At 40.8% G+C, this 23,445-nt stretch overlaps 1 protein-coding gene across 1 annotated transcript in view; it reads left to right on the top strand.

Annotated features, from left to right (window-relative positions):
• Positions 1–20,628: 20,628 nt before the first annotated feature.
• Bmpr1b (bone morphogenetic protein receptor type 1B) overlaps positions 20,629–23,445 on the top strand; it is a 340,275-nt gene continuing 337,458 nt past the window's right edge. The window contains exon 1 of the mRNA XM_052730762.1: positions 20,629–20,756. The gene's annotated coding sequence lies outside the window, so the exon portion shown is untranslated. The remainder of the gene's footprint in view (positions 20,757–23,445) is intronic.

The raw sequence follows: 23,445 nt of genomic DNA, 5'->3' as shown, positions 1-23,445 counted from the left end.
GGCTAATGTCAGATACAATCCTAAATATTAGAAAGAGCATAGCCAACAATACACAGACCTTGCTCTCACACCTGAGTGCTGGGGATGTCTTTCTGTATGCTGTGAATGTGTGTTGCTCTGATTTGGTTGATAAATAAAATGCTGATTAGCCAGTAGCCAGGCAGGAAGTATAGTATAGGTGGGATAAGCAGAGAGGAGAATTCTGGGAACAGGAAAGCTGAGTCAGGAGTTGCCAGCCAGACACAGAGGAAGCAAGATGTGAAGGCAGAACTGAGAAAAGGTACCAAGCCACGTGGCCAAACATAAAAAAGAATTATGGGTTAATTTAAGTGTAAGTGCTAGTCAATAGTTAGTCTGGGTTAATGGCCAAACAGTTTTAATTAACATAAGCCTCTGTGTGTTTACTTGGGTCCAAGCGGCTGTAGGACTGGTAGGTGAGAGAGATTTGTCCTGACCATGGGCCCAGGTGGGACACAGGAAAACTTCAGCTACACTTGAGTGTGAGGAAAAGAGGACATATGGAGTCATTGCTACATTTTACTTTTGTTACAAAAGTAATTACAGAAAGGATATTTTTAAAAATAATTTATTCAGCAAATTCACAATACAGAACTCTGCTAGCACTCATGTAATTTTATTTAGTGCTCACTCAAACTCTTCAAGTAGTTTCAATCCTACATTTAGATTTCTGGAATTAGGTAAATTGCTAAGATCATGCAGCTCCCTCAGTGACCAACCCACAGGACTCAGGTGGCAGAGCCGGCACTGGAAACCTGTGTGTGGGGAGAAAGCAAGGTGTTGGGGCCTGGGAGGTGGCTCATTCATTAAAGTGCCTTCTATGCAAGCATAAGGATCTGAGTTCAAATCTTTAGTACTCACATCGAAAATAATTGGCATGCTTGCACATATCTGTGACTACAGGGGTTGGATGACAGAGACAGGTGGGTCCATAGGCTAACTGGTAAGTCAGAACAGCCAAATGGTGAGTGCCTGATTCAGTGAGAGACCCCGTCTCAAAAGATAATGTAGTGTTAGTGGATGACACCCAGTACCTATCTCTCACACACACATACACACACGGGGGTTGAGGGGGAACAGAGAGGGAGGAAGGGAGATAGATCTGGGTGTCTCCACATTTAAAATATGAGCATCGCCGGGCGGTGGTGGCGCACGCCTTTAATCCCAGCTCTCAGGAGGCAGAGCCAGGCGGATCTCTGTGAGTTCGAGGCCAGCCTGGTCTCCAAAGCGAGTTCCAGGAAAGGCGCAAAGCTACACAGAGAAACCCTGTCTCGAAAAACCAAAAAAAAAAAAAAAAAAAAAAAAATATGAACATCTTCTCATGACACAGTGCAGACCCTAGATCAGAGGTGTAGGGGATGAAAACAGGGAGTCAATGCCTTCTTAGATTTTTAGTCTTCATTACCTAGTGCCAGTGATAATGATATGAACACAACAAATTGTGTTTTATTCTATCAATGTAATAGATTATCATACTAATAGAAAAATGAAATGTTAGGCTAAAGGGGTTTGAAAACCCAAGATTATTGGTGTAGATTACCAAAACTTCTCCATAAAAGCTATGCAAATATAAACTGATCCATGTTTACAAATTTTTAGCTCTCATACCTTAAACAATATCAAATATTAGTAGTATTCCTACTTAGAACTTGTGATCTATACATGTTATTTATTGTTTATATTCTTGTATTGTGAGTTTTTCATGTTGCAGAAGTGTTTATTTTATTTTATGTGTATGGGTGTTTTGCCTGCATGTGTGTTTGTGTACCACATGTATGCAGTGCCCTTAGAGGCTAGAAGAGGGCATCAGACTCCCAGGAACTACGGTTCTAATTTGTGAATTGTTTTTATATGTCATATGTCTACTTTCATACACATTGGTATTCTGAGCTAAAGAACTTGCTAACCCTAGGTCATGTAATGTGACAATATTGTTTTCTTTTTGACACGTGGTAGTTTGAATGTAATTGGCCCCCACCAGCTCATAGGAAGTTGTGCTATTAGAGGGTATGCCTTTGTTGGAGTAGGGGTGGCCTTGTTGGAGGAAGTGTGTCACTGTTGGAGGAAGTGTGTCACTGTCAGGTGGTCTTTGTGGTCTCCTTTGCTCAAGCTTTGCTCAGTGTGACACTCAGTTCACTTCCTGTTGCCTTCAGATCAAGATGTAAGAACTCTCAGCTCCTTCTCCAGCACCATGTCTACCTGCACGCCACCATGTTTGACCATGATGATAATGGACTTTTTTTCTGGCGTTTCTTCTGTCTTTAATAGAACTTAAAATATAGAAAGATTTTTATTTCTGTCATGGTATTATATATTATGTACCCTATATTATGATTCCAGATAATCTGTTGTTTCTTTTCATTCATTATTCCATTTTTTCATTGCATGTATGCATATGTCTGTATGTACACGTGTGTGTTTATGCCTGTGCACATGCATGCACACATAGATGGAGATGGGGGGACAATCTCATGTTGTTCCCCAAGAGCAGTACAGATTGTTCATTTGAGACAGAATCTCTCATTGGCCTAGGGCTCACTGATTCAGCTAGGCTGGCTGCAGAGTGAGCCCCAGGGGTCTCCTCTCTCCACCTTCTAAGAGCTATGACTGCACACATGTGTCACCACACTTGGCTCTTTTGCCCAGAGTCTGGGGAATGAACTGAGGTCCTCATGCTTGTTCAACAAACATTTTTTAGCATTGAAGCCATCTCCTCAACTCGGCTTTCATTGTAATGACAGAATATGGCTCTAATATGTAGTTGCAATGATTCTCCTGGCTACATACAACTTTATAATAAATACAATTATGTGATAATTAACTTACTTATAAACCTTTTCTTGTCATTTGGATAGTTTTAAAATTCAGTGTATCCATGTACAGAAACCCTTAATTTTATGTACTCAGATATTTAAAAAATATTTTTTGCCATTTTATTTTTTAAAGATGTATTTTTGTTTATTTTATGTATATGTATATTTGCCTGCATGTGTGTATGTGCACCAGTTATATGCCTGGAAGAAAAGGATGTCAAATCCTGCTGTGGAATAATCCTCTTGTACACTGTAAAGATTTGTCACTCACATTGGTTTAATAAAATATTGATTGGCAGGAAGTATAGGCGGGGTGACCAGACTAAGAATGTTGAGAAGAGGAAGGGTGGAGTCAGGTGTTTCCAGCCAGATGCAGAGGAAACAAGATAAGAATGCGATCCTGAGAAAAGGTACCAAGTCACATGGCTAAACATAGATTAAAAATTTATGGGTTAATTTAAGTGTAAGAGCTAGTTAGTAATAAGCTTGAGCTACCAGCCGAGCATTTGTAAGTAATATTAAGTCTCTGTGTGATAATTTGGGAAGTGGCTGCTGGGTATTTGGGAGTTGCTGGTGAGATAGAAACTTCTGCCTGCAAGATCCCCTGAAACTGAAGTTATGGGTGGTTTTGAGGCACCATGTGGGTACTGGGGACCAGTGTTCTGCAAGAATAAGAAGTGCTCTTAACTGCTGAGGCATCTCTCCAACCCCTAGTCAAATACTTTGTATAGTTTATTTTTTCTAATTAGCTCTTACAACTTGAATTAACCTGCTTCTATTAATCTATGTTCTATCGTGGCTTTTACCTTTCTTTCATACATTTGACTTCCTCTGAGTCTGCTGGCAAAATCCACACACCAACATTGATCTGTCTCACCATCCCTATCTCTCTCCCTAGAAATCCTGCCTATCCTCTCCTGCCTAGCTATTGGACATTCAGCTCTTTATTACACCAATTACAACAATATATCTTTATGCAGTGTATATGTATATCCCACAACATTTCCCATTTTTGTCCAAATAAAAAAAGGTTTTAACTCTAACACAGTAAAACTATATATAGTAAGAACAATTATCAGGGTCAGGTGGTGGTGGTGCACGCCTTTAATCCCAGCGCTCAGGAGGCAGAGCCAGATGGTTCACTGTGAGTTCGAGGCCAGCCTGGTCTACAGAGCGAGACCCAGAACAGGCACCAAAACTACACAGAGAAACCCTGTCTCGAAAAAAACCAAAAAAAAAAAAAAAGAGAGAGAACAATTATCAGATAAGAATTATATTCACATTGTCCAGTCCATTTCTATTTGGCAAATGCAGAGAAAATACTCCATTATCTGTCCTATCTTGGTGAGTTCAAAGTTTTATATCTAACCCACTTTCTATCATAACTTGTGCTATCATCCTAAAAAATCTTTTTAGACCTTAAAGCATCTTCTTAGATAAACAACTTAAGCTTTTATGATTCTCAACCTTATAAACTTTACATATCTTATGTAAGTTTCTTTTCTGAATTTGGTACAAGGAAAACTGTAAAACTGTAACTATTTGGTCTTCAAACCCATCAGAGAATCAAGAAAAATATATTACCCAAGTAAACAGGAAGTGCACTTCAAAACCATATAAATAACAGATCTCTGGCTGCCTGAACAGTCACTCCTGGTTCCTCTGCAATGTTGGGGCATCCATCTTTGGCTTACAGGCCTAGAATATCTGACAGACTTTTTTGTGAAGCAAGAATTTTGAAGGATTGTCCTACCTTGTTGTGGCAAAGTTCAGCAGTTGCCTTCTTTTGTGTCCTGCTTGTCCAGTTTGGACAGCATACTGTCAGCAGTCGAGGCAAAGGCAGTTTCTTACCCAAATGGCTAGCTTTGCCAAATTGAAAGCACACTCCATATGGAGATTCTTCTATGCCCATCATCCTCTTTTGAAGTAAATTGGTACTGCCAGGAGCAGACGTGTCTCACTGTCATGAAAAGCCTTACATTAATAAGACATCTTAAATGCCATATTCTGTAGATCTCTGAAGTATTTGAAGACCACCTGTCTTTCTAAAATATATCTCTGTTTGACCTTGAAAACATACTTACATGACTATAAGTTTGATTGCTATGACTAACTACTAACCTGCACCTCTTAATTATCCTAAATAGTTTGTAATAATAGCTTTCAAGAACTAGAAATTTATATTACATTGTTAAATGTGCTGCATAGGTACAATACCTTAAACAATAATAGAAACATATATACAGTATAACAAAAATAGCCTTAAATATGTATCAATATACAAAAATCCATACAAAGCATTTAAGACTAGTAGTTGCTTTTTTAGTTTAAAAGTAGATTCAATACTCTACCCTTTCCTAGTTTATATTTCTTGCTTGTTCTTGAGGCCATGAAGATTTCTCCTTAGAATCTTTGCTTTAAATTTAACTTTTATTAGCCGGGCAGTGGTGGCGCACGCCTTTAATCCCAGCACTCGGGAGGCAGAGGCAGGCGGATCTCTGTGAGTTCGAGGCCATCCTGGGCTACCAAGTGAGTTCCAGGAAAAGGCGCAAAGCTACACAGAGAAACCCTGTCTCGAAAAACCAAAAAAAAAAAAAAAAATTTTAACTTTTATTAAAATTTTATTATAATTATTTTTTTATTCATTAAATTTTTTGACAATTTTATAGAGGTATGTTGCATATTCTAATCACTCTCAACCCACCCTCTCTTAGCTTCTTCTTACCTCTGTCAGCTCCTTTTTATCCCTACTGGTCTCTTTTCCATGTTCATGTTATTTTGTTTTGTTTTATAGTCCACTGAATTTAACCTGGGCAGTCAGGATGACCATATCTATGGAACTAAATAATGAAGCCTAATGGGCTTACCATGGGTACACATCTGAAGATACTGATCCACTCTCTCCCAGAATCCATCTTCTTGGGGTTATTACAACAAATTCTGTAATTCTGTAAAGGTCCTCAAAAGATTTACTTCTAGGTAATTTGCTGTGGGATAATGCCCTTGTATACTGATTTAATTGGCCAGTAGCCAGGCAGGAAGTATAGGTGGGGCCAGCAGAAGAGGAGAATGCTGGGAGAGGAAGAGCAGAGTCAGGAGTCTCCAGCCAGACACAGAGGAAGCAAGATGACAGGGCAGAACTGAGAAAAGGTACCAAGCCACGTGGCTAAACATAGATAAAAATTATGGGTTAATTTAAGTGTAAGAGCTAATCAGTAATAAGTCTGAGCTAATGGCCAAGCAGTGATAAATAATATTAAGCCTCTGTGTATTTATTTTGGTCTGAGTGGATGCAGGACGGGGCAGGGCACAGGAAAATTTCCAACTACAGTACTTTGTGTTTTTGATGGCATTTAGATGATGTCTATTAGACATTATGTTTTATTTGTTTATGTAGGTATATATAAACATTTTTGGCTTTATCTATTTACTAGTGTCTACCAGCTTTTCTAACTATTCTAACAGTTATTCTGAAGGTTTTATGGATAATCACAGCATCTGTGGATAATCACATTTTTCTACTTAATTCTTACCCTCTTGCTTGCCTTATCTTGCTATGGGAAATCATACTCAGCTTGAACCACTTAAGAGTATTAAAAACATATTACCTTTCATTGGAATGTTTGAAATTTAGGGCATTGCTCTGTGAGGTCTCATCTGAGTATCATCTAACTGCTTCAGAATTTCCTGACTCACTTGTTCTGCAGTCACTCTCTGAAGAGAGGACAGCAAATTAAAGTATCTCAGAAACCACAAAACCTTTTATATTTTCTTTTCTGAACTTAGGAAGTAACATTATAGTTTTAAATCCACTCTTCTGTTCTAAGAAAATTCACTTAACAGAAACATTTGTTTACTTAATACAATTTTAAATAATATAAGAATGTTATCATTGTGTTAAAAACTCCTCATGTTGTTATCTTTTCCTACATCAAGACTGTTAGAAAGACCTCTCTTTCTTTACCTAAGCACTCTTTTCCCTGCTTTCCACATTCCTACTTCCCACCTGTTCCTTCAGAACTTCTATACATTTCAAATTTACAGTTATCTGCTTCAACATCACTGTGTCAGACAAACCTTTCGTTACCCCCATATTGTAGGAATTCCCAGACTCTACTCTTTAGAGATCACTCAGGTGTTCATTGAGGAATCACCATGTGTCTGGTGCTTGTGTAGGTATACATGCTTCCCAAGTAGATATGCATGTGTGTCAGTCTTTAATGGCTGGATTTTCTAACAACAAGTGCTGAAAGGGGTAGTGAATCTGCCTATTGTGCTCTCCAGAGTCTAATATATACCTGGAATGTAATTCCTTGAAGGGAGAAGGTTGATAATTATACTCTGACCTCCATGGCTTATATTAAGGCCATGGATTCATTCCACCCTTGTTGCCCCAATGTCTAGGGCTAGCAGAATCAAAAGTCTTGGGCTCATTAGAAATAGAGAATCTCCAGTCCCACAAGTCCTAAATCTGCACCTTAACAAAATCCTTAGGTGACATTAGCCAGGGAAGCGTTGTTCTTTCTCCCTGATGCCTTTGGATTACTTGATCTAGTATCCTTTCATACGTTTAATCTTTTTAAACTGCACCTAACTCTTTCTTAAACCCCTAAAATTCTTCTGTAATCTGTGTTCTCTGTAGAGTCTACTACATGCCAAGTGTACTGGGAATCAAGGAAGGGTGCTGTTTTCCTGTTCCAGGGCCAGTGTCTCCCTCAGAAGCACAGCCAGTCCAGAGTAGAGAGAATCTTTCCAGAAAGGCTTGAAAACTCCTCAAATTGTTTCACCAAGAACGTATTATGAATGTAAGGAGAACTGTATATAAACCCTTTGTGGTTTATATGACACAATCATGGCAATCAACTCATGTTCATACAGCATGCCCAGGGGGCACTATCTTATGTTCTTTATTTGTTTGAAAATAATGTCCATGTGACTTTCATTGTATGTAAAGTGCCTCATATGTTAATTAGATCACATTTCCAATCTCTCTCTCTCTCTCTCTCTCTCTCTCTCTCTCTCTCTCTCTCTCTCTCTCTCTCTCTCTCTCTCTCTCCAGGCAGGAGCTAGGAGGAAGAGAAAGCTAAGGCTCCTTCAGACCCAGCCTGCTGCTTTTAAGAAGTCTTTCACACACTTTGACTTTCCTATCATTGACCGGAAATGGGTGCACAAGGACACTTACCTGCAAAGGAGGCTGACATACAGGGTCTGGTTTGGGTGTCAGTGGGCTCAGCCAAGCATGTTTTGTTTTGTTTTGTTGTTTTTCCTAAACAATACACGTTTTTTTAGGAAACTAATAATACTTTTTGTAAGTAGCACAAAAATTGTCCAGCTTTATTAATGCATGTATGCGTCTGTTATTTGTAGCTGAATCCTGGCTTCTTTAGGACCTCTTAGCTCTGCAATTTTCTCTCATGAAAAAGCTGCTCTTTGCCGGTCACCATCCATCAAGGGGTGCAGATGTGATTCAAATAGCTTACAAATTTCCAAAGCTGCTGGAAGAACACTCATTAGTATTGTCCTGTGTAATTCCTCGTTCTCGGGAGCCATGAGATGATCCAGCTGCAGAACATCTGCTCTCTGCCACCTTCCGGCTGTGTCTCTTGCATAGCTACATACAGGCCAGAGGCTCTTCCTCCACCCCAGTATCAAACATCACCCGTGCCTTCATGCTCTCAAGGAACTGGTCTCTAAAGTGTGGTTTGGGAATCTGAGGTTTACAGAGGGACCATGAAATCAAAGCAGTGTTTATAATAATTCTAAAATGTCAGTTGCATTTTATTATTTACTTAGCTACATGCTGTGGGTGTCACACAAAGTAGGTCAATAGCAGACATGAGAAAAGTGGCTGTCTCCTATTAGACTGGATATTTTTGTTTTAAAAAGTGTTATTTTTCTTGAAACATTATTTGTGTCACTATGGAAAGATTTATTTTTAATTTGAAATTAATTAACAGATTATTAATCTGTCATTTTAAACTCATATAGTAAATATACATGGACAAAATTTTTGTAGGCCTCTAATTTTTTTAAACAAGTGAAGTTTTCCTGAGACTAGAACATTTTAGAAATGCTGAAGTAGATAAAAAAGATAAACAAATATATAAACTTTTTAAAAAGAAAAGAAAGGGGAAAAAACTATACTATCACAGGCTTCACTTCTTAGCCTGTTTCTTAGCATGTTTATAATGTGTAGTGGAGGAATAAAGGAAAAAGCCCACGGCTGATGTTCTGCTCAAGGGCCCAGTGTATGTAATGTCCTGGGAACACCTCCAATCAGACTCTCAAGGATGCCTCAGGCTCCTCACGTCTAACAAAAAAATTCCACTATTTTCTCCCAAACGACTTCTAGTTTCTCCCAGAAAATGATACCTCAAACTGCATTTAACAATTTATTTTAGAAGCTAGAATCCAAAAGCAAATCTTCATGCCCCGTCTTCCATTTTTGTATTGAATAATTATGTTACCAAGTTCTGTCATTTCTAGTTGTGTAGTAGCTGTGAACCACAGGGATCTGCTTGTTTCCACCTCCCCTGTGCTGGAATTGCAAGCATGTTAGCCACCGTACATGGTTTTTGTTCTGGGCATCAAACTCAGGTTCTCAAGTTCACATGCAAGCACCTCACTGACTCAGCTACATCACCAGTTTCTATGACAAACCAAGACACAGGAAGGTTAGGCAGAGTGTCTGATTTATCTGTCAGGGAAATAGATCCACTGTGCAGTATACAATGAAGGATCAATTACTGTATACACACATACAGCATTATGAATTTGCAGGGAAGGGGGCGTCTGAAAGGGAAAATTGAAAGATGGGGTGGGGGAGTCACCCATTAGTGGGAAAACACCAAGCACATGTGGACCCCACATGGACTGTGAAGTATTGTCTGGAAAGTCTGCGGGAAGCTTTGCTGTAGGTGGGTCTGCCCCAGGTGTCTGGTGTTGGCTACAGGACTGCTACTGGCTAGGGAAACTTGAGCTGAGAAGAGCTGAAAGTAGAATGGAATAGAGTGAAGAGAAGTTGGGGCCCTCCAGTACCCCTGCCTGTCCTCCCTTATTCACAGCCATGAGGCTTTCAGAGGGTAATGGCTGCTCTTTCCCTTCTGTCTCCTAAATCTCGTACAGTTCCTTATTTGGTCAATGCTAACAGAACCGTTCAAGGAAAGAGAATGTGAAATCTGACTCCCAGGTTAGCCACGTTAGGAATGAATCAGCACTCCTCAAATCTTCAAGACACAACTTGTAAGGAGTCTGGCCAGGACTTGAACCCAGGCAGCCTGGCCCCTGTGATTCCATCATTGCCTAACATTTGTGGCTTCACATTCTGCATCTGGAGGACTTTGCATGTCTGAGTTCCCACAGGTTCGTGTATTCCATCCTCTCCTTCAGCCTCCAAGAGCTACTGTGGGGATCTGACTCTGGGCCGCCCTTCTGATGTCCAGTCCCATACCATTCCTGTGCCAGATGCTATGCTGTGTACACACCAGTGCTGTTTACTTTTTTGTTCTTAGCTAAGCAGTTGCTGCCTCCAGAACAAAATTCTTGTCTCTCAAAGTTTGGCTTAAATGCTCCTTGTGTGATAACATACAATGTGAATGGCGCCTTGAGATTCAACACATAGCCCTTGTGAGGACAGAGGCCTGTTTGCTCACTGTACATACATATCACCTAACACCATGTCTATACTTATAAATTAAATTATGAATAAATAATCACATCCTTTAGTGATTATTTATTAATTCATTGAACTGTCTTCCTGGACTATAAACTCAAGAGAAGAGTTTTTGTTTTGTTTTATGTATCCTCGGTATCTAGTGGGTATAACATTTGTTGAATTAATGAGGCCCAAGGTCCAGATAATTGAAGATTTTTTTTTATGTGGTTGACAAAGGACAAAGAGAAATTACTCATATAAATTAATTCACATGAGTTCAATACTGCCAAGCTTAGATCACTTAGCGTTATCACCATCTCTGTTCTTCTTTTGAGGCAGTTACTAAGGGAAAGTTATGCCATGAAATTCTCTATTTGGTTTTTCTTTTTCTGATTTTGGTGACAACACAGTAAGGCTGGCTTCTTAAAGGATTCACCGATACCCTGCAATAAAGATGTGAGTAAACAGTAGTTGCTATTGGAGGGGGGGGTGTGGAATGCCAACTCTTGCAAACTCTTGCTGGTCATCTTGTTAGACCTGACCGTTGGGGGAGTGTATTCAGCTGTTGTATTGTATGCAAGATCAGATAAAGTCCAGGGGATAAAGTCTGTAAGGCGTTCACTCACAAGGAGACTCCAGTCCAGGGATAACAGAGCTGTAGAACACACTGGTTTCAATAATAAAACTTTGAAAAGTAAGAGAATATGCCATGTATTAAAGTGAATTCTAAATCTTATAAATCCATCCATGTGGAAAAAAAAGTGAAGGAGGAAATGGCACAAATGGATTGTGACCTAGGAAAAGCTTTGTCATTATGTCTGATGGCTGTGTGGGTATGCTATAGGTGAGGGAAATAAACCACTGTGAAGGACAGGATCAACAGTGTTGGCCACCTAAAGCAAACATTAGGAGAGAAGTCTTTGAGAAGCAAAGGAGGAAGTGTTAATTGGAAAGTTTGTGCATCTGGGTACTGTTTGTGTTTGCTTGTGAAGGATAACTCTAATGTAAGATTTTATACCCCGAGTAGGCGTGTCAATCCAAACAAGTGCTGGCCATGCTGCCATGAAACCCAAGATGCTCATGATAGGCACGCAACTGTGGAAATTCAAACAAAGAGTGCTTTGTTAAACAAACAGTTATGGTTAAAGTAGAAGTGTAAACAGGGTCGCAATTCACAGCACATCCAGTTGTTTCCCTACAATTGTTATTTTTCCACCATCATTGTAGAACCCATATGACATCCACACACCAGATCTGAGCTAAAGGATTTTGCAAGGCCATGTTTTACAAGCAAACTGGGTGTGTATGCGTGTCTGGTATTGGGGGATAGGGAGAAGTCACCTGACTTACTGTTCACAGAACTCTCTCTACCCCGAGAACTACACAGCTGGTTATGGGGGAATGCAACTGTTCTAGTGTTCTTCTGTTTCTAAGTCTCTTCCTTTTACACTGACACAGTCTTCATCTGCTTTCTGTAAAGGAGTCAGATTCTGGTTCCAGGAATTCCAGCCATACTACGTTTAGATATAGCTAGTCTCTATGGAATATGGCTGAGTACAGTGAAGTCTGATCATGGTTACCCATGAGTGGCTGATTTTCTTAATGTATAATATGTATGATATATGTATGTTCACATGCATATATGTGTGTGTGGAAGGGGTGAGATGCTGGTGCTGGGATGGAAGTCTTCCTTAATTTCTTACCATCTTATATGTTGTGTTAGGGTCTCTCACTTGTACCCACAGACCATGAATCTAGCTGACTAGTTTGGCCTAAGATTTCTGGCAGGCTGCCATACTTACCCACAGAAAGTAAGCATGAACAAAACACACATACCATATGTAATGTCAAGTTTTTGTTTGTTTGTTTGATATGTAATAGAAGTGTGTTTGAGAAAACAAATCTATCTTTATTTTAAGAGGACTTGATAGGTAAAATAGTAATGCTAGAATTGATGTACATGGTTACCTTACATTACTATCATTTCCATATGTTATCAAATCTATGCTATATTTCCTGTTGTTGGATACTAATTTTGTATTATGACTTTCAGGAGTTTTTATTTGAATATATATGTGTGTGTGTCTATATAATATATACATATGTGTGTATATATGATCACACACACACACACACACACACACACACACACACACACACACACACAGAGTCATCTTGGGTCTGGAGAGAAAGTTCATTCAGGAAGTCAGTAAAGTGCTTGCCTTACAAGCATAAAGAGTTGAACTCAACCCCACATGGAAAAAGCTGCATAAGTTAGTGTGTGCTTGTAGTTCCAGTGCTGGAGAGAAGGGGGAGAAGAGGATGCCTTGTCTCACTGGCCAACCAGCCTAGCCTACGTGGAAAGTCCCTAGTCAGTGAGAGACCCTGTCTCTCAAAAATGAAAAACTACACATAGACCGAGGAATGATACCTGAGGTTGTCCTCAGGCTTCCACACATGTTTATCCACCTACACACACAAGCACCCTGATGAACACACATGCACACACACATACACACAATGTACAGTCTGTGGTCAGGTAAGGATATTTTGTGGGTGTGACTGCTTTCTTAGCATTATATGATTTGGTAGCTAACTTTCACCACATGCATACAAGAATTCTTGATTCCTGAGTGAGAAATGAGGAAATTTTACAACACCCCTTTCTGTTAAAACAGAACCATCCACACTTGAATAAACATACCTTATCTGGGCTCTGCCCATCCTACACCAATCTAATCACCAGTCAGGCTAGTTGGGCATCAGAGCTGTACCATTTTCCCCCTTAACCTTGAAGTAAATGACTTGTGTCCCCTCCCTGTGTTTACAATTATTTTTAATTTTTATAACTCTAAATCAAAACTATGTATCATGCTGCACAAACACAACCAGTTTGTAAGATTTTAATTGTTGTTTAAAAACACCCCTCTGAAGTGGCCAGTACAGGTGGGAATTAGACCAGTAAAATCTGGTGTCATGATACTAACATAGCTGTGAAGTTCTACGGTCACTGAATTCAGTCAAGATAAGTTGCATGATAATGATGTGCCAGCCACAGTACTAAATGCTGAGAATATTAAAAGGCATAAAATATGTAAAAATAATAAAGTGAAAATAAACTAAGGGGAATGGAGAGGTATTTTATGATAGCAAAGGCTTGGCTGGGGTCTGAAAGAAGAGTACTGGATGATGGAAGAGTAGCAGGCAGGGTCCAGATGGATGGCAGAGCATCCAAGGGAATGGTTGGAGATGTAGAGATGCTTTGCCAGCATCTTTGGGAGGAGACCTGGAAGCCAGAGTAGGATGGGCCCTCAAGGTCCTCCTGAGATGCATGGGGTTACTGTTAGGCATGGAAGAAAGTCGACATTTTTTATTCTCCCAGTTAATGAGTTGCATCTCGATCTTTGACACTTCATGCCATTTTAATTTTAGTATATATTTACCTCAGCTTAGTGAACAGCACCACCTAACAAAATCACAAATCTGATCTGTGTTCTTGCAACAGAATACTCTCTCAAAGAGGATACGTGTATTTAGAATATGATCTGTTCCTATCATTCCCTCCTTCATTTCTGTGGGGTTTGTTTGTTCAGTTTGTTCTGTTTTTTTGTTTGTTTTTGTTTAGTTTCATGAAGAACATGGTCTCCCTTTGCTCCTTTTTTCTTTGACTTTGGTTCTTTAATATTCATTTTCAATAGAGCACCATAAAGCTTAGCACAAAGCTTCTAGAATTCATGGAACACTTACTCTCTCTTGTGTATTATCCCCTGGATGTCATCACATTAGTGATTTTGTGGCATGGAAGCCCACTCAGCTGTCAATACTCAAATATCAACACTGGTGAACTGTATCATTTTGGTGCATAGAACAAACACAGGATTGGAAGTCCTCAGGTTAGCTTCAATTGTCAGCTTGACACATCTGGAAAGAGGGAACTTCAATGAAGGGATTTCCTTCATTGAACAGGCCCATGGACATATTGGTGGGGGCATTTTCTTGATTGCTAATCAATGTAGGTGGGTCCAGCCCATTGTGGGGAATGCCATCCCTGGGCAGATAGGCTGGACTGCCTATCCCTGGACTACATAGGAAAGGTAGCTTAAGGTGCGTCTGAAGGAACCCAATAAGAAGCCATGCTTTGGTTCCAGCCTCCAGGTTTCTGCCTTGGCTTCCCTCCCTGTAAGCCAAACAAAGTCTTTCATCTCCAGGTTGCTTTTGGTCATGGTATTATCACAGGAACAGAAAGAAAACCAGAAAAATGTCAACAGCATTCCTAACATGTCTTCTTGCCATTGACATGGTTATGTTCACTATTGTTTGTATCAAGTCTTTCTCTGTCCTGCCAGCTAGCTACAAAATCTCGACATGGAGACTTATGATTAATTACAAAAGCTTGACTGATAGCTTAGGCTTATTTCTGACTAGCTCTTCTAACTTACTTGAAATAATTTCTATTAATTTACATGCTGCCATGTGGCTCATGGCTTGTTACCTCATCTCCTACATGTCATGCTTCCTCTGCATCTCCTTGTGATTCTGCCCTTCTTCATAGTGTCCTCTGTGCCTGGAAATCCTGCCCAGCTATTGTCTGTTCAGATTTTTTTTTATTAAACCAATCAGAGTGACACATCTTCACAGTGTACAAAAAGATTATTCCACAACAATCATTCCCTAAGACTGGAACTATGCTAAAGTCCCCTCCCCCCTCTTTTTTTTCCTTTTTCAATATCAGGGCTTGAACCCAGGGTCTTGTAACATGTTAGGCCAGGGATTTACTACTGAGTTCTAACCTAAGCCTTTCCACTTTTCTCCCCTTTGATACAGGTCTCATTATGTTGCCCAGCCTGGTCTTGAACCCTTGATCCACTTACCTCAGGCTTTGGAGTAGCTAGGACTACAGACTTGTGCCATCAGGTACAGCAGTTAAAACATTTTGAATTTATGTCCAGAACAATCTTTGAGACAGAAGTTGAATCCCCCAAATTTCAAACACTTCCATTACTTTAGAAATATTTGGTAGAAAGAAGGGGTTTAAGTTGGTAAGATTCAAAACCCCCTCATTTTTGAGTGGTTTAAGCAGAGAACTGCTGTCCCTCTGTATCTGTTGCTTCTGTGCTTTTATTTTTCCAGCTCAGGAGGAAACTGCTCTGTATACTTCTTCCTGAGGCACACATTGTAAATATACTGTGAGTCAGGAAGAACGTGGAGACATTCCAAACTGGCAATCACCAGAGAAGGAAAAAGTCATCAGGGATATGAGACTCGAAAGAAACAGATGTAAGAATTACTTTTTATAAGTTGTGTTACAGAATTTTTTCCTAATTCTCCACTTTTAGGAATTATGTAGGTGTATGGATCAGCATGGTCCAGGAAAAAAAGAAAACAAACTAAAACCCAACAACCTGGCTTTTACAAATTGAAAAAGACTAAAGGGCCGGGTGTGGTGGTGATAAATGCCTGAAATCCTAGGAGGCAGAGGTGGAAGATGGTGGGTTCAAGCTCAGCCTGGGCAACCCTACCTCAAACTGAAAAACAGAAAAGGGAAGAAGGGGCCTTTAAAAATAGTGCTACAGAAATGACATTTTATCCAAATGTAATTTCAAAGAAAACGAAATTACTTTTGTATTTCTATTTCACATGTTTTCATAGCTCATGGTTTCCTTCTATTTAAATGCAGAATTCTAGTTTCCTTTAAGACAAATTAATTTGTCATAGGATTATAAATTCTATGCTATTTATTAGTGTATAATTGAGGTTAGTTTATATGAAATCAAATAAGATTGGAAGAAAATACCAAAGATTTTTTAGAATGTAACAATAATTGGATGATGGTTTTATGTATTTATTTATTTCAGTAGTGATTTTATAAAAATGAGGGAAAATATCAAATACAGGCCAGAGAACAAGAGCATATTGGATGAGTATTTTAAGACAGTCACTGATATATTTGTCAGAGTGATTTATAACACTATACCAATTCAAATTAATATGTATCAGATAAATAATAACCATTTACAATTAACATTAGTTTTTTACATATTACATGTAAAATGTCAGATTTAATTTAATTGATGTTCTTGTTTAAAATATTTCATACTATTTATGCAGAGTACATAATCAAAAAATATCAAGGGGACTTGCCGTTCTTTCGAACTGCCTTTCTCCCCATTGGAGGAGCTCCCTCGAGCATAACTCTCAGTAGTTCTCAGCTTGAACTCCCTCTGCTTTATCATGCAATCTGTTACAAAACATGAAAACATACTCCAATTTTGAGCTAAAAATACCTAGTTTTAAGGGGTACAAAAGATTTTGAATAAAACACCAGAAGAGAGTGGTGCAAAACAGAAGAATCCTCTAGAAGCTGGGTGGAGGATCTACTAGAGAAACTTAAATAACATACCAGATTGGACTGTGATGCTGCTCATGCCATTGCCTGTATCCTTCACCACTACCCTAGACAGCTACTTACTGAGAACCCAGGGAAAGCCTGTGACTGAATGATGGAACTCAGTGTCCTTGTTTTCCACCCTTTGTCAGATCAAGATCATATGTTGTCTGAGTTTCACAATCTTTAGCTTTTTCTGTTTCTGTCTGGTCACTTGATACTTGAAAAATGTCCCCACTGCTCCTGAGGCAGTCAGAGCATTGATTAGACCGAGGTGCTGCAGCCAGACTGTCTGGTCTCCAACTCTCCCTCTTCTACTCTCTAGCCTGGTCTTGGGGGTGGTATCAAGCTTCTCTCTGCCTTGCTTTCCTCATTTGTAAAGTGGAATGAAAATAATGCTGATTGTCATGAGGCTTTGGTTTGCTGATGAATCTGATCTACTTAGTGTCGTGCCTGAAATGAGCTATAAATTTTGCTTCTATTATAGAAGCTAGCTATACATTGCACAGTCACACAGTCTCGTATTATTGAGCAAGGATTTAAGTACTATAGTTGTTGTGAGGCTTAACTTTTTATGTTGTATACATAAAGGCAGTAATGGACTGCTAGACTATCACAGAAGAAATGAGGAGCTCAGGAAAGGGGTTTCTTCCTTCTGTTGAAATATTTCCTTCATCTGATTCCTAAAACAAGACTCACACTTTTATTTTATGGTTAGAAATATAATAGTTCAAAAGCACAGGGGTAGGAGAGATGGCTAGATGGTTAAGAGTACATCCTGCTCTTGCAGAGAACCTGAGTTGGGTTCTCAGCAAGAGTTGGACAATCTAGTGGTATCCGCAGGCACCTGCACTCATGTGCCCACACACAGACACACGGGCATATGAATAATTAAAAACAAAAATTAATCTTGAAAAATGATGTACTTTAGGATGTTACTAACACGGTATTCTTTGGTTTATATTAATTGTTGAAGGCATTTATAACCTTGAAAGGAGCTAGAAAAAGGAAAGTTAGCCAAGCGGCGATGGCACACCCCTTTAATCCCAGCACTCAGAGGCAGAGCTAGGCAGATCTCTGTGAGTTCAAGGCCAGCCTGGTCTACAGAGCGAGACCCAGGGCAGGCACCAAACTACACAGAGAAACCTTGTCTCGAAAAACAAACAAACAAACAAACAAACAAACAGACAAAAAGGAAAGTTGTAGGACAAAGGGGAGCTGAAAGTATGGAAATTCATGTCATCCTACCTTAGATCCGTCCAATTTTCCTATATGTGATTTCTTAGAATAGTTAATTCCAGTGTGCCTGGACCAATGTCTTCCTTAGTAAGAAATATGTCTGCAAATAGTTTGACAGCCTTTGCTGGTGATGTCTTGCTGTCTTTGTTTATAACTGGAGAGCAAAAGGAAATCTTGACTTGGCTGAAATTTGTCCTGTCACCAAATGAAGACCTTCTCTCCTCTCCTCAGTGTTCTCTATTGCTTTTGAGAGCACTGCAGAGGGTCACTACCTCTTGTTGGATGCATCCTTCAGGGTCTCTGGTGATCTTGCAGCCTGCTATTGCCTGGTCTAGATCTTCGTTCTTTACAGAACTCTCTTAACAGATTATGCCCTTCTGCTTCTCCCTCACCAGGCACCTCTAAATGATCATCTGAAAAATCCCCACTCACCCTTTAACCTCACAGTTTAACAACACTCCCCTTCTGCATCTTCATCTAGAAAGGGAAGCCCTATCTCATTAGCATGTTCAAGGTCATTCCTTTTCCTACACACACTACACTTGTTCATGCCACACCCCAAGAGTCTCTGTGCACTAAAAGCTGTGTGTTCATTCACTAAATGATAAATCTCTAATGTTCTATTTTTAGAAGAGCTTATCTTTATTAGGAGTTTGAAGAAGGAAGGATGCAGTTATTTCTTGAATACCAGTACCTAGCTTGCCATGGTCATTTGCTGTAGATCACTGAATGGCTTGCTCTGTGAACACCCTGTTGCTGCCTCACAAGGTCCTATATTCTAAGATCCTCCTTGAACATGGTTTATGGAGCCCTCTCCTCCTTTTCTTCTATTCAGAGATTTTTTTTTTAAATGACTCCTTCTTGGTCTGAAGACCTACAGAGGGTTTTCCTTCTGATTCAAAGTTTTCAAGTACCTTATCCACAGCGTCCAATTTATTTAACAACAGTTTATAAGGACAGAAAATAAAGGAGACTTGTATTCATCTATCAAGTAAAGGTTACAAGTAATCTCCACATTACAGGGGGTAAATCCAGTCAAGTTTTTTTTTTCCTTTTTAAAACTAATATCAACAGATGGAAATGATGAAAAATCTGATTGAGGACCATGCAGAAGGCAAGTTCAATGGTTAGATACTTACAGTTTGGAAAGAAGAAAAAGAGTGTGCAGAAGGGGAAGGGGTGAGGCTCGGGAGGATTGGGGAGTGAATTCCACCTTGCAGTTTTTCAGTACTGGCACCTGGGACCAGAGCAATGGCCCATAAGGAAAGGAGACATCAACAAGCAATTTACCCACTTAGAAAACTTCCTATACAACGTTTTTCTTGCAGTCTGGCTTCAGGAACTATAGCATAGGTACACAATGGGGCAGGCAGATTCCCCCGGGGCCCCTAACATTGTCATTTCAGGAGAAATGTGCCCACAATTTACTAACTCATTAATTAACACCAGAACCTCACCTGCTCCTGAGGGACCTGTATGCAGTAAATTTGTGGTCACCTGAATTTGTTCTTTTATTTATAGGTGAAAAGATTTTTGTTTAATGTCTGATTCAGTGGGAACAACTTCAGAACCAAAGGAGTGAAATCAAATGGTAAGAATTAAATAGATAATAATAAGAAAATTGTAAGAAACCTATTTCAGAGTGACATAATGTGATATTTAAACCACACTTCTAAGGAGGACTAATGGGGCTGCTCGATATATTTGGAATAAAAAAATTACAAAACGAGGAAATAAATTATGGTAGAAAATGGGCATCTGAAAAGCCTCAGGATGAAAAGATATTTGGAATCCACGAGATATCGCCCTGGGAAACAGCTGGCAAATGGCTGATTTGAAAGAGGTTAGTTGTGCTCACCAAATCTTTGGAGAAGCAGAATCACCTTACTTTATATTTATTTCTCAAAGTGTTAAAACACTTACAGACTTACCAGGAGACCACAAAGTAACGATGTTAAATGCTTTCCCCAAGCCAAACTGTAAAATTTCATCAAAGGCAAATGGAATTTTTTGGTTACTTTTCATTGTTTACGGTTTTAAAATATCTATGTAAAAGAAAATTTTCTTTTTTCCTAGGAAGCCTAACTGTATGTCTCAAGATTTCTAAGCCCCCACCCGAGACTGTGGATCTAATTCGATGTGCTTCTCCCCCCACCCCCACCCCCTTTATGAGGTGTGTGACCAACGTTTCCATAACTTCTCCAAAGTGTTGCTGGCCCCGAAGTTGAAGTTCACCGCACTCTGCCTTCTGGAGTCCTTCCCAGCTCGCACCGTTCAGCGCTGCTTGCGCGCGCTTTGTTTCTCGGAGCTGAAGGGGGCGTGTGGGGAGGCTTTTGGACCAGCCAGGGACGTTTGTCGGGCTGCAGCGCCAGGGATGCTCTGAGGAGGACCGGTCTGGAGGTGGCTGGGGCCGCTCCAGGCGCCGGGCCGCGTAATCCCTGCGCTAAGTGCTTGGCTCGCAGTCTGCAGTCACTAGTGGGAGCTGGAGAGGGAGAGTGAGAAAAATTCCAGCGGCGGCGGCGGCGGCGGCGGCGCGGGAGGAGGGAAAGGAGCTGCGGCCACTGCGGCGGCGGCGGCAGAAGTTGCCGGCGTGGTGCGCGGAGTGCGGGCGGGCGCGGAGGACGCGGGCTCCGGAGCGCGGCGGCGGGTAAGGTGCCCTCCTGGGGTGCTGGGGGCGGGCTGGGGGTCCCCGGGGCAATCCGCGCTTTGTGCGGAGATCGGGGCGGGACACGTGCTCCTCCCGGAGCGGGGCACCAGCACAGCAGGGCGAGCCGGGACCGCGAGCGCCGGGGACACTGCAGGGCGCCCAGCTCGAGACCAGCCACCTGCCTCGCCCGCTCCCGGGACCCGCCCGGAGAGCCACCGCGCTCAGGGGACAGCCGCAGCCTCCAGTCCCCTCGCGTTCTCCCTAGCCCGCCGTCACTCCATCCCCTCCGTCCTCCTCTCTTCCACTCTCCTCCTGAGTCTCTCCAACGCGGTCCCTCACTTGGGGACTGACTTTACTCCCTCTCCCCCGCACTCCTCTCCTCCCGTCCCGAGCGGCTCCACGCTATTCCCAGCGGTTCCCTGCAGGGTGAGGGCTCTTAGCATTGGAGAAAGACCCTCCGGAAGTTGTGCGGGGCGGCAGGTATCTTGTTTCTTTGAGCCTCTCCAAGGAGACTGAGTGCTCAGCGTTCTGAATGGGGACCTTGTTGCTTCCTGGAGTTATTAGGGACTGCTCTTTTCATAGTCACTTTCCACCAAGGTGAGGTCAGTGACCGTGAGCAGCCACAAAGGTGCCAGAGAAACAAAACAGAAGAAGAGAGCTGAGTAACAGAAGGTTCCAGACATATCTGCAGGGAAGCGGAACCACCTGAGAGAAGGTTCCTGAATTCTGGAAAAACAAAAGGCTGCACCAGTTAGGAGGGAGTTCAGCTGAAGAGCATTTGAAAATAAATTGAAAAAAGCACTTGGTGTGGAAACCTCTTGCTGTCTTAACTTGAGGCCAAGTCTCTAGTTTTCTTACGTGTGTTTTTGGGATCTTGGTCACAACTTCTCTTAATTATTGTTTTGAGGAAGTTAAGGGAAATGCTGTATGTCAACGGGGACATTTGTATTTTAAGAAAAAAATAATTTCATCTTTGTACTTTTATACCTTCTTTACACTCTGTTGATCAAGGAGAATTATGTCTAACTGCAAAGAAAATAGGAAAGGATTTGTCAGTAATTTAAAAAATATGAGACCTTCCATGGATCAATAATTTCTTTGGAGAATTCTCATTACAAGGATGTTGTCAAGGATATTACATGTTAGTGAAATATGTGAGTTGTGACACACTTGGATCATTGTGTGACACCAAAAAAAAAAAAAAAAGTTTGCGTGTTGGAAGCAAATCATACCAGTGATGGCTTTTTATGGAAAACTTAGCTTGAAGCTAATTGCTCCCATTCTCAGTTTTCTTTAGTCCTGCATAGTGTACCTTTGTTTTCAGCCAAAATATGGCCCAGGGCGACAGAGCTGGGTACAGTGTGTTATTTGTCCGACCTGAATTGCCATTTAGCAAACCACCTTTTCCTTCTGGTCACAGGAGACAGGTTGATATGACCTCATTACCCATGTGTGAGGGGCTGCTGATGAAGTTTAGTAGCACTGATTTGCGAATTGAAATCAAAATGTTGGTTTTTGGCGAGTGAAAAACCTTGATTTATGTCGAGCTTGTGAATCATCACCGTTTACAGCACCTTGGCCACCTTGTTGGCCAGGTGCTGCCCGTGTGCAGTCCGGCAGGCTTGTCCGAAACCCTGTTAGATTATTGTAGTCCCTGAGTAACTTTTTACCACCACTTGAGCAACTTGTGACTGTTTAAAAAGTCTCTCAAAATGTCCCAGTTGTTGGACGTTATTTATTAAAGGAATTAACTGAGAGTTTTCCTCATAAACTTTGAAAACTGAGACAACCCCTTAAAGTATTTTTCATTATAGCAAATGTTGGTTTTGTTATTTGTTTGAAAACATGGGGCAGTTTAAACTCATGCTTATCTCTTGGTATTGGACTCCCCCCACCTCTTCCTCAGCACTTGATTAATATTTATCATCCACATTTGGTGTTACCCACTTGAACCCAGCAAGAGCTCTTCGGCCTTTCTTCCCTGTCTCTCGGGTTTCTTGTTGCATCTGTCCTCGTGTCCACTTCACTGCGGTGACTGTGTCCTTAGCTTTCCCTTGCTATACGGTTATTTCATTGCGGTGGGAATGTCGGGAAATAGATGCCAAGTACAGTGCCTGATACCTGATGGATACTCAAGCATTCCAAGAAGGACAGTTGGTTCTCTTTCGCTTTGATTCTTGGTAAATTTGGGGAAGTAGATTAACATAGAAGAACAGAAGATCACTGATTTATGATTAAGTGGGTTTAGAGAATCTCATCATCATATATTAAAAGATGAAGAAGATGAAGCCTGAAGAGTTTAACAAGCTAACAGTGCCATATTTGACAGGAGAGTTTTTTGTTTTTGTTTTTTTTTTTTAACCTGCAAAGAATTTTTAAGTTTGCAGGATGTGCATTTTTTCTCTCTCCCATGACTACAGTTTTTTTTTTTTTTTTTTGTTTATGTGTTGAAAGTGGATAGGGGAAGTGGGAGAAAAAAAGGGTTGAGACATATTAGTGGCCACTTTTGAGGTTTGTTTTTTCGACCAGAGGCCATCAATTAACTCCCATAACAGTCAGCTGTCTCACCTGTAACTTACCAGGAAAGTTATGGTTGAAAAACAAGTATCACAGAGGGGGGTGGTGGTACATCCTATAATCCTAGCACTCAGGAAGCAGAGGCAGGAGGATTTGAGACCACCTTGGTCTA

Source organism: Peromyscus californicus, unplaced genomic scaffold, assembly GCF_007827085.1.
Source record: "Peromyscus californicus insignis strain IS unplaced genomic scaffold, ASM782708v3 Scaffold_9__1_contigs__length_137607984, whole genome shotgun sequence".
Taxonomy (NCBI): Eukaryota; Metazoa; Chordata; class Mammalia; order Rodentia; family Cricetidae; genus Peromyscus; species Peromyscus californicus.
Note: the sequence above shows the minus strand (reverse complement) of the source record. Positions and strands in the feature narration are given on the sequence as shown.